Source organism: Wolffia australiana, chromosome 2, assembly GCF_029677425.1.
Source record: "Wolffia australiana isolate 7733 chromosome 2, ASM2967742v1".
Taxonomy (NCBI): Eukaryota; Viridiplantae; Streptophyta; class Magnoliopsida; order Alismatales; family Araceae; genus Wolffia; species Wolffia australiana.
The window spans coordinates 3,045,938-3,054,514 of record NC_135836.1 but is presented as its reverse complement, the minus strand read 5'-3'; positions in this window follow the sequence as shown (position 1 = coordinate 3,054,514).

Below are 8,577 nucleotides of genomic sequence, written 5' to 3'. Positions count from 1 at the left end.
CGGCCACTTCGGCGGCGATGACCGCTCTAACGGTTGCGACTGTTGGAGGGCGGCTACAGCAGCTCCGGTGGCTGCGGCCGCTGCTCTCGGCTGCGGCCGCTACTCGTGGCGGCGACCGTGAATATGCGGCCCCCGCATGCGACTGCGGCCGTGGGTTTGCGTTTGTGGCCGCGGGTCTGCAGCCATCGCAAGCGATTGCGGCCGCTCCAGTCGGCGGCGGCGGCGGCGGTGGGTCAGGCGGCTGCGGCCGTGGGTCTGCGGCTATGGCTGCGGGTGTGCAACTGCGGCCGGGTCTGCGAGGGTTGGCAGTCATTGCGGGCTTCTGCGGCCCTGCCGGTGGCTGCGACTGTGGCTCACGGCGGCCGCCGCGGGTCGTGCGGCTCGCGGGTGAGGTCGCTACTCATGGTGGCACAGACGGCGGAGACGGCGGCTGCGGCGCTCCGGCAGGACTCAAGGCGAAACCCTAGTTTTCCCCCTCTCGCAGGGCCAATTTTGTAAATAACCAGAACTTAAAAATCTCTTTAAAAAAATACTCCTAGTAAGTGTTCGCCCGTCCCGATGCCAGTATCGGATGCTGGTATCGGGACGGATGCTGAACCGGATACCGGAAATAAATTTTCTACTATCTGTTTTTCCGATATCCGGATACCGGATATCGGTATCAGATATCGGTTGCTATAGTGCCAATATCCAATATCGGTATCCATTCGATACTGGCATCCATCTGCGTCTTAGGTAGACAAATGCCAGTACTGGATATCGGATGCGGATATCAGTTTTTGATATCCGCATCCAATTTTTTATCTCTCTCTTTCACTCCTTCTCGCTCTATCCCTCTCCCTCTCTCTCTCTCTCTTTCTCTCCCTCTCCCTCTCCCTCTCCCTCTCTCTCTCTCTCTCTCTCTCTCTCTCTCTCTCTCTCTCTCTCTCTCTCTCTCTCTCTCTCTCTCTCTCTCTCTCTCTCTCTCTCTCTCTCTCTCTCTCTCTCTCTCTCTCTCTCTCTCTCTCCCTCTCTCTCTCTCTCTCTCTCTCTCTCTCTCTCTCTCTCTCTCTCTCTCTCTCTCTCTCTCTCTCTCTCTCTCTCTCTCTCTCTCTCTCTCTCTCTCTCTCTCTCTCTCTCTCTCTCTCTCTCTCTCTCTCTCTCTCTCTCTCTCTCTCTCTCTCTCTCTCTCTCTCTCTCTCTCTCTCTCTCTCTCTCTCTCTCTCTCTCTCTCTCTCTCTCTCTCTCTCTCTCTCTCTCTCTCTCTCTCTCTCTCTCTCTCTCTCTCTCTCTCTCTCTCTCTCTCTCTCTCTCTCTCTCTCTCTCTCTCTCTCTCTCTCTCTCTCTCTCTCTCTCTCTCTCTCTCTCTCTCTCTCTCTCTCTCTCTCTCTCTCTCTCTCTCTCTCTCTCTCTCTCTCTCTCTCTCTCTCTCTCTCTCTCTCTCTCTCTCTCTCTTTCTCTCTCTCTCTCTCTCTCTCTCTCCCTCTCCCTCTCCCCTCCTTCTCTCCCTCTCTCTCTAGCTTTTCATGCCTCGCTCTCTAAAAATATGAGAAGCACACGAAACCATGTTTCTCCCTCTTAAAATTATGGTCGGCTGACATTTCAAATTTCGCCGAGGTAACGACGGCAAGGGGGCACCATAAGAAATTATTATTTAGTCATACAACTAAGTTATTATATACAGGATACTTTATTTTATTTGTTCCATATCGGATAAAGGGACTCTGGTTTTGTGTTAAACTTGGAATCCCTTTATCCCATATGGAAAGATAAAAAAAAATTTGTAACTATTTATTCGAATGCATACAGTAATAATCAAATTAATAGACACATATAACGCTCTTAAAAAAAGGATAATAGGCAAAGCCATTATTTTAATATTTAATATATATCGACCTCACTAAATATATACTAATAAAAGTTTCTGAAATCTCCCATGTGGGATAACTGGATCCAGAGTTTACGTTAACTTTGAATCCTGTTATCCTATATCGAAGAAAAAAACAGGCATTGAATACATATCAAAACCTATAAGATTTAAACTAACTAATATAATGTCTGATGGATGATTATTTTATCGATCGGTATCGGATACCGGATATCGGTTTTCCGATACCGGATATCGGTTTTTGAAAATCCGATATCCGGTACCGATATCCGTCTAACCCCTGAGAGACGGATATCGCCCGATACCAGATATCCGATATCCGGAACCGTCCCATTTTTTTCCGAATATCGGATATCAGTTGTCTGATACCGGATATCGGACGAATATCGGGACGGCGAACACTACTCCTAAATAAACCATAGATCACCAAGGGCTACATTTTGACAATTCTTCTTTTTTTCAATGGCTCTCTCAAGGACGGGACTGACTTCCTTTTTTTCCAAAAATTCAACAAGACTCTCTTTTTTTAAGATGGGCACCCCTCCCTCTCCTAGGGGAAATATGGGCCTCCTTCCGTAGAAAAGGAAAAGAAGGCCAAAAAAATTTAAAGGAAGGGCCCAATAAGGAAAAAAGAAAAACATAGACGAGACGCTTGTAAGGCTGAATGGTCCCCCATCAATAATGCTTACAAATATAAAGGAATATTAAAATGTTCATCAATAATCTTAGAGTCATAACTAGGATCCTTGATCATATTCCTTTGATGTGTGACGCCAGTGGCCAAATTGAACCATTGAAAGCTTCAGGATTCATTGGAAGTTAACAAAAAAATTTATACACTCCACTTCACAGATCGTTAGATGAAACCATTAGCTCAATCTATTTTGAGCATCTCGAGAAAACAGGGTGTTTGTTCAATAAGAGGGATTGGCTTTTGTTGAAATTGAAAGCAATGGAATACGTGTGAACAGCATGCTAAACACATTACAACTCATTCATTGTTCAGTCCTGTGATATATTTATTCTATTGCATATGTGATGCTTATGATGGTTGATTCGTATAATATATTTATTATAATGCTTATAATGAAGTCCACAATAAATTATCTCTTTAAACTATTTAAGAGGAGATCATAACACTCAGATCAATAGTTTTGAAGCATGCACTCCAAATGTTTATATTTAGTCTCAGACATATGATAGTATCTCAGTGATATGTAGGTTATAGTTAAAACCTCCAAACAGACATCTTAATATCTGAATAAAAAAGAATAATTAGTCTCAGTGATATGATGACTATAGATGGTTCCTTATAGGTAAAATGCAAAAATACGAAGGATAGATTGTGGTTGTGCTTTAGCTAAATGGGGTCTGTGAATTAATCATTATGAATCCATGTATATTATTATACAAACCATGAATCAAGGAGATACAGTTCAGTACTGTGTGTATGATCGTGAAGGCTGTGGGTCCAAAGACAACTTGTGATGGAGTTTTGGATTTTTATTATGACATACAAGTTCCAAGTCATGGATTTTGAAAAATTCTGAGTTCAAGTGCAGGAAAAAGTTGACCAAGATGATAGAGACGTCAGATAGGGTCACCCACCCTTTCTATAACAGGAGACATCTCAATGAATATGATGCAATCAAGTCCCTGGACAAAGTAGTGAAATTTCAGAGCTAAAATATATAATTGGATTTCCAAATGCAGCAGTAATAATTTGGAATACCAATTGAGGTTCAACAGTAGACCATACCCCAAAGTCATCCTAGCAGCCTTAAGCAGATAACAGACTTTATGTGCATGAAATTTGATGACCGATCAGCACCATGCATGGATCAATGCACTAGGTGTAGCTTGGTCCCCCACAACTTAGAAACTTTAACCCATCGTTTTGGTCTAATTGATGCTTTTAAACTAAATGGTTACATAGTTAATTAATTATTAGGGTTGACAATAGCTGTTGGGCCATTGGAGTCTTTAACTAGACTGAGACATGCTCCTAGGGGGGCACATACCTTGGATTTGAGAATCCTGGTCGAGTTCTTCTTGTAAGTTATTACCTAATCTTTATCTAATGTTTGATGTAATTGAGGTTCACGGTTCTCCCGTACAGATATAGTGCTCTAGTAGTCCTGGTTAAGACATGTTGACTCTTAAATGTCCAAGTCAAAGAAGAAAACCAAAAAAAGCATGGCATCAGATAATAAAGGTATTAAAAAGAACCAGAAGAGGAAGACTAGAAGAACAAAGGGATATCAAAATAATAAGAGGATAAAAGAAAATCAAGCAGAAAAATTAAGGAAAGGAAAATAAAGAAGAAAATAAGATGAAAGTAAGAAGAGAGAAAAATAATAAAATAGAAACAGAATAAAAAGAAATGAAGAATGAAGCAAAGACGAGGAAAAGACAAAAGGAAGATCACAACAAGAATAATAAGATGAAGTACAAAAACAAAATGAATTACAAAAGATGAATGGAAGACAAATAAAAGAAAAAAAGGAAGAAGGGTGGAGAAGGAATGAGAATGAGAGAGACTGGGGGGTGGGGCCGTGGGTGGGAACATGGAAGAAGCAGGAGAGGGTTGACTTCACTCTGCCTTGTATTGGCAAATGGTCGGTTCAGCTCTGATCTGACCTGTACCTAGTCTTAAATGGTGAGCCCTACGCAGGTCAATGGTCTTTTGAATGTACAAATTTATACTTAAAGTTTGGTGTTTTATGAAAAGTTCCTAGCCAGTATAAATAAGGGAAGGTCCTGAAATGGAATTCACCCAGGCTAGAGTTATTTTCGTATTGAATATTATACTACATATATATTTGATATATACAACAGTTGTGATATGGTCATAAGCCTTTGCTTGGCAGTTTTGACACCCAAATTGGATATTAGTTGGTCATGTCATTTGTTATATACAGATATTATTTTCAACATTCTCATACCATTTTAATAAAACTCAAACAAATAAATATATTCAATTTCTAATTCTGATACATAATTATATGAGTGCTGTTCTGTTAGGTGTTGACCTTGTAAAGTTTATGCCTATTAACGAAAGTAATTAGTTTTATTGTTAAGGCATTTCCTGATGATAAGACTGCTGAGATGTAAGCCACACGAGAGTTTGAGTGAGTGGTACATGAAACTCTATGATTGATCTGAAGTGAAATAAACTCTTACCTGATTATGTCATTGATTCCCATTTCGTACCGTTATTTTGTAATTTCTTAAATCGACACTTTCTCTAAAATATCTAATAATTTTGAATGCAATAAATTATCATTCAGAACATGTTTTACAAATATTATCTTAAATAGACTTGATTATATTGAAGGTTGGTTCTTAAACATTTTACACGAAGTAGCCAAAGAAAAAAAAAGGGGGTTATTTGGAGTAGCCAAGTGCCAACAGCAGAGCTCTCAAACCAGACAAAATCAGTCAAGTGTAGGAGCACTCAAGCCCATAGGCAATCAATCGCCCCAACACCATCTTCTATTAATTATTGTTACATGTTATCTTAAATGTTCTCTTAATTTAATTACTTTCTCCCACTTAATAAGTTATTATATATCCTGACTTCCTCTAATCACTAATTTCATCATCGAATTATCCCTAACCCTAACTCAATCATTAGACTTACCCCTAATGCGCATTGGCCTCACTCCCATTATGCACATTTGACTGAGTTTTCTATTATATATTTTTTCTGTTTTTTGCAGATTGAATTTACACTCACAGTAATAACCAACTCCATACGTCTCTTCATCATAGATCTCACTTAGATCTAGGATTATAATATTACTCTCTTAGCTTTGCGATTTACGGTTTGGAAACTGATAACAGATGGTTTAACCAGAGAATGCTAACAGTCATCCAATTATTTCCACCAAACAACACATGCCATGTGTTGCATGAACTGTGAACATCGTGGGCCACGGGGAAACTAAAATCTTTTCAATTCATTGGGTTGTTTATCTAGTAATTGCAAATAAGGATGTTCAACTTAAAAATTAAGTAAGATATCGTTCGATACTATTAGGTCATTATGATCCTTTTACAATGTGAGAAAAATAGTTTTTATATGATGTATTGATAAATAATAACTGTGAAAAATATACTGCAATGAGGCTTGTAAATTTTATCTGATGTATCACTATATAATAAAAGGGCGTAGAAAATCATATCATACTAAATCGTCAAAATAATTGATTAATAATTTTTCATAGTGTCTTGTTCATTCTGAAACAAACGAAATGTGTGTAGCTCATTCTCTCTTCTGTTTACTCAGACAAAAATAATATTATATCTTATACAAGGTATTTTAATTTCTATCTCAGGTTATCAATTTTTTAATAGCTAGATGTAACTACTGGTGAAACTTTTTTAGACTTCAAATTTATGTCTAGATTTGTGTTTTGTGAGAACTATGAGATGAGATCTCTCTACGACAATGTTTTTCAGTGTTCAGTTGTTTACTAGTGAGGATTTTTCAATGAAAATGCACCTAGATGATATAAGATTAAAATTTTAAATAAAATTTAACCACGAATTAGATCTTAAATATTATTATTAAATGAACAATCCAATCAAATAAAACTCAAAATATATACCGAGTAGTTTACAAATCTAATATATCGCTACTTAGTGGATGTCTTCGCTATTTCATAACAAATTCAGAAATCACCTACTGTCTAATTCGTCTCGACCAATTTATAGATGTTTGTGGTTGCTTATCCACATGGTGCATTTTCTTTCTCAGAGCTCATTATTCAATACTCTGTCTTTGTCATTACTGTGAGGCAATTAAGTAGAAATTATATTGAAAAGAGATATCTGCATGGAAGTTTTTTTACTGAATTTAAACGTCTCTCTTGCATGATGTAGATGTTTTAAACTGTAACCAAATAGAGTCCACCACTTGGGAAGAAGAAATGGAAAAAATGTTTCAGAAAAAATGGATCAATGTTGGTGTACAGTTTGAATCAGATATATTGGATAACATGTCTGCTTAAGTACCCCATGCCGTTTTGACCCGTTTTTACTGTGCAACTGATCTATATAGTTTTAAACGTGCAGTCTAGGAGCTAACCCGCACTCAAGATCTTCTAGCATGCATACAATCCATCCCCAGATGCAATTTTTAACTCACACGATTTGCCATCCCACTTTCACAATCTGGTCATTCGTAATTTTCAAGAATCATAAAATGCTTTTTAAATTTTATATGTTCAAGTATTAAACTCAAATGAATAATGAAATAAATATCTTATAGCTATTCAAAATTTATGATCAACACAAAACAGGATATCGTAACAGTTATAATATTATCTTGCATAATATATTATTTTTGTATTTACTTCACATTATAATTTTAATAACCTTTTTAAAAAATAAACTTGAATGAAATAAAAAGCAGACAGGATTAGTGATGGAGCCAATTTGCATGTTATTTTTTAATCGTTGTCGTAAATTTAGTTTCCCAAAAATGAAATAAATATGATAAAAGTATACAGCTCAAAGATCGAGATAAGAGTAAATGGGTATACAAGTTTGAGAAAAATATAAATCTAAGATGATTATCGAAGAGACAAGGAGTTTGATAGAATGCCAAAATGGGTGAACGGTGTTGAACTCTGGTCAAAGGGAACAAACAGGCTGATTAAAAGGATTTGATTCAAATGTATGTTAATATTATTCTCAACTATAACAATAATGAACTACAAAACTCATTGATCTATCTTGATACGATGAACGAGAGTCTCTGGCTTAGGTCTCTGCCGCCAAGCTTCTGAGTTCTGCCAGACACACCAATCTATACATTTGTTGTTACTCATGATTTGTGAACAATTGTATAAATTTGTTACATGTAGTGAGCTGAGATCATCTCACTGCCCACATGGTATGTCAACATAGAAGGATAGGAGACACTCCATAAGTCCTTAGCTAAGAGTTGAACTTCCAGCCTCTTCATAAGCATGTCTCATAATGTATTTATTCACTCTAAAATGCCTTGTCAGTTTGGGCTTTCCTGCAAGGCCTCCCCACGTTCCTAGTGGCTGGCACTTGAAAGATTTTTCTAGGGGCGCTTGCTAACTACTGACTGGTTCGAGCATTGTATGCTCACTGGCTAGCGGCCAGCTTGAATGACGCTGGCGGATCCTGAGCTGCCCACTTAAAAGCGTTTTTCATATTTTATATTTTCTAAATTTAATAATGAAAAAGGTGTTCACCATATAGATGTTAATAAAAATGAATGTTCATACTGAGGTTTTAAAGAATTAGTGCATGGAGAGAAAATTTCAAATGTATATGTGTTCACTACTTAAATTCCATTTATTAATTAGTCAATCATACATGTGTGCAGGTACACCAATCTATACATATATAGTTTGCAATTTACTACAAAATTATTGACCACGTGTATCAATTGGCGAAATGTGGTGAGCTGAGATCATCCCATTGGCAAATTATTGTGTTATAGTAAACTAAATATCAAACAAAAATATCATGCATTTATCAAATCTAAAATGTCCATGTTTTAATTACTTAAATTCCATTTTTCAATTGGCCAATAATACGTGTGCAGACACACATATATATACGTATTTTGTTTGAGATTTACTATGACATTCGGGACCACATGTATCAATTGGTTACGTATGGTGAGCTAAGATCATCCCGCCTGCCACATGCTCGGTCAACGTAGA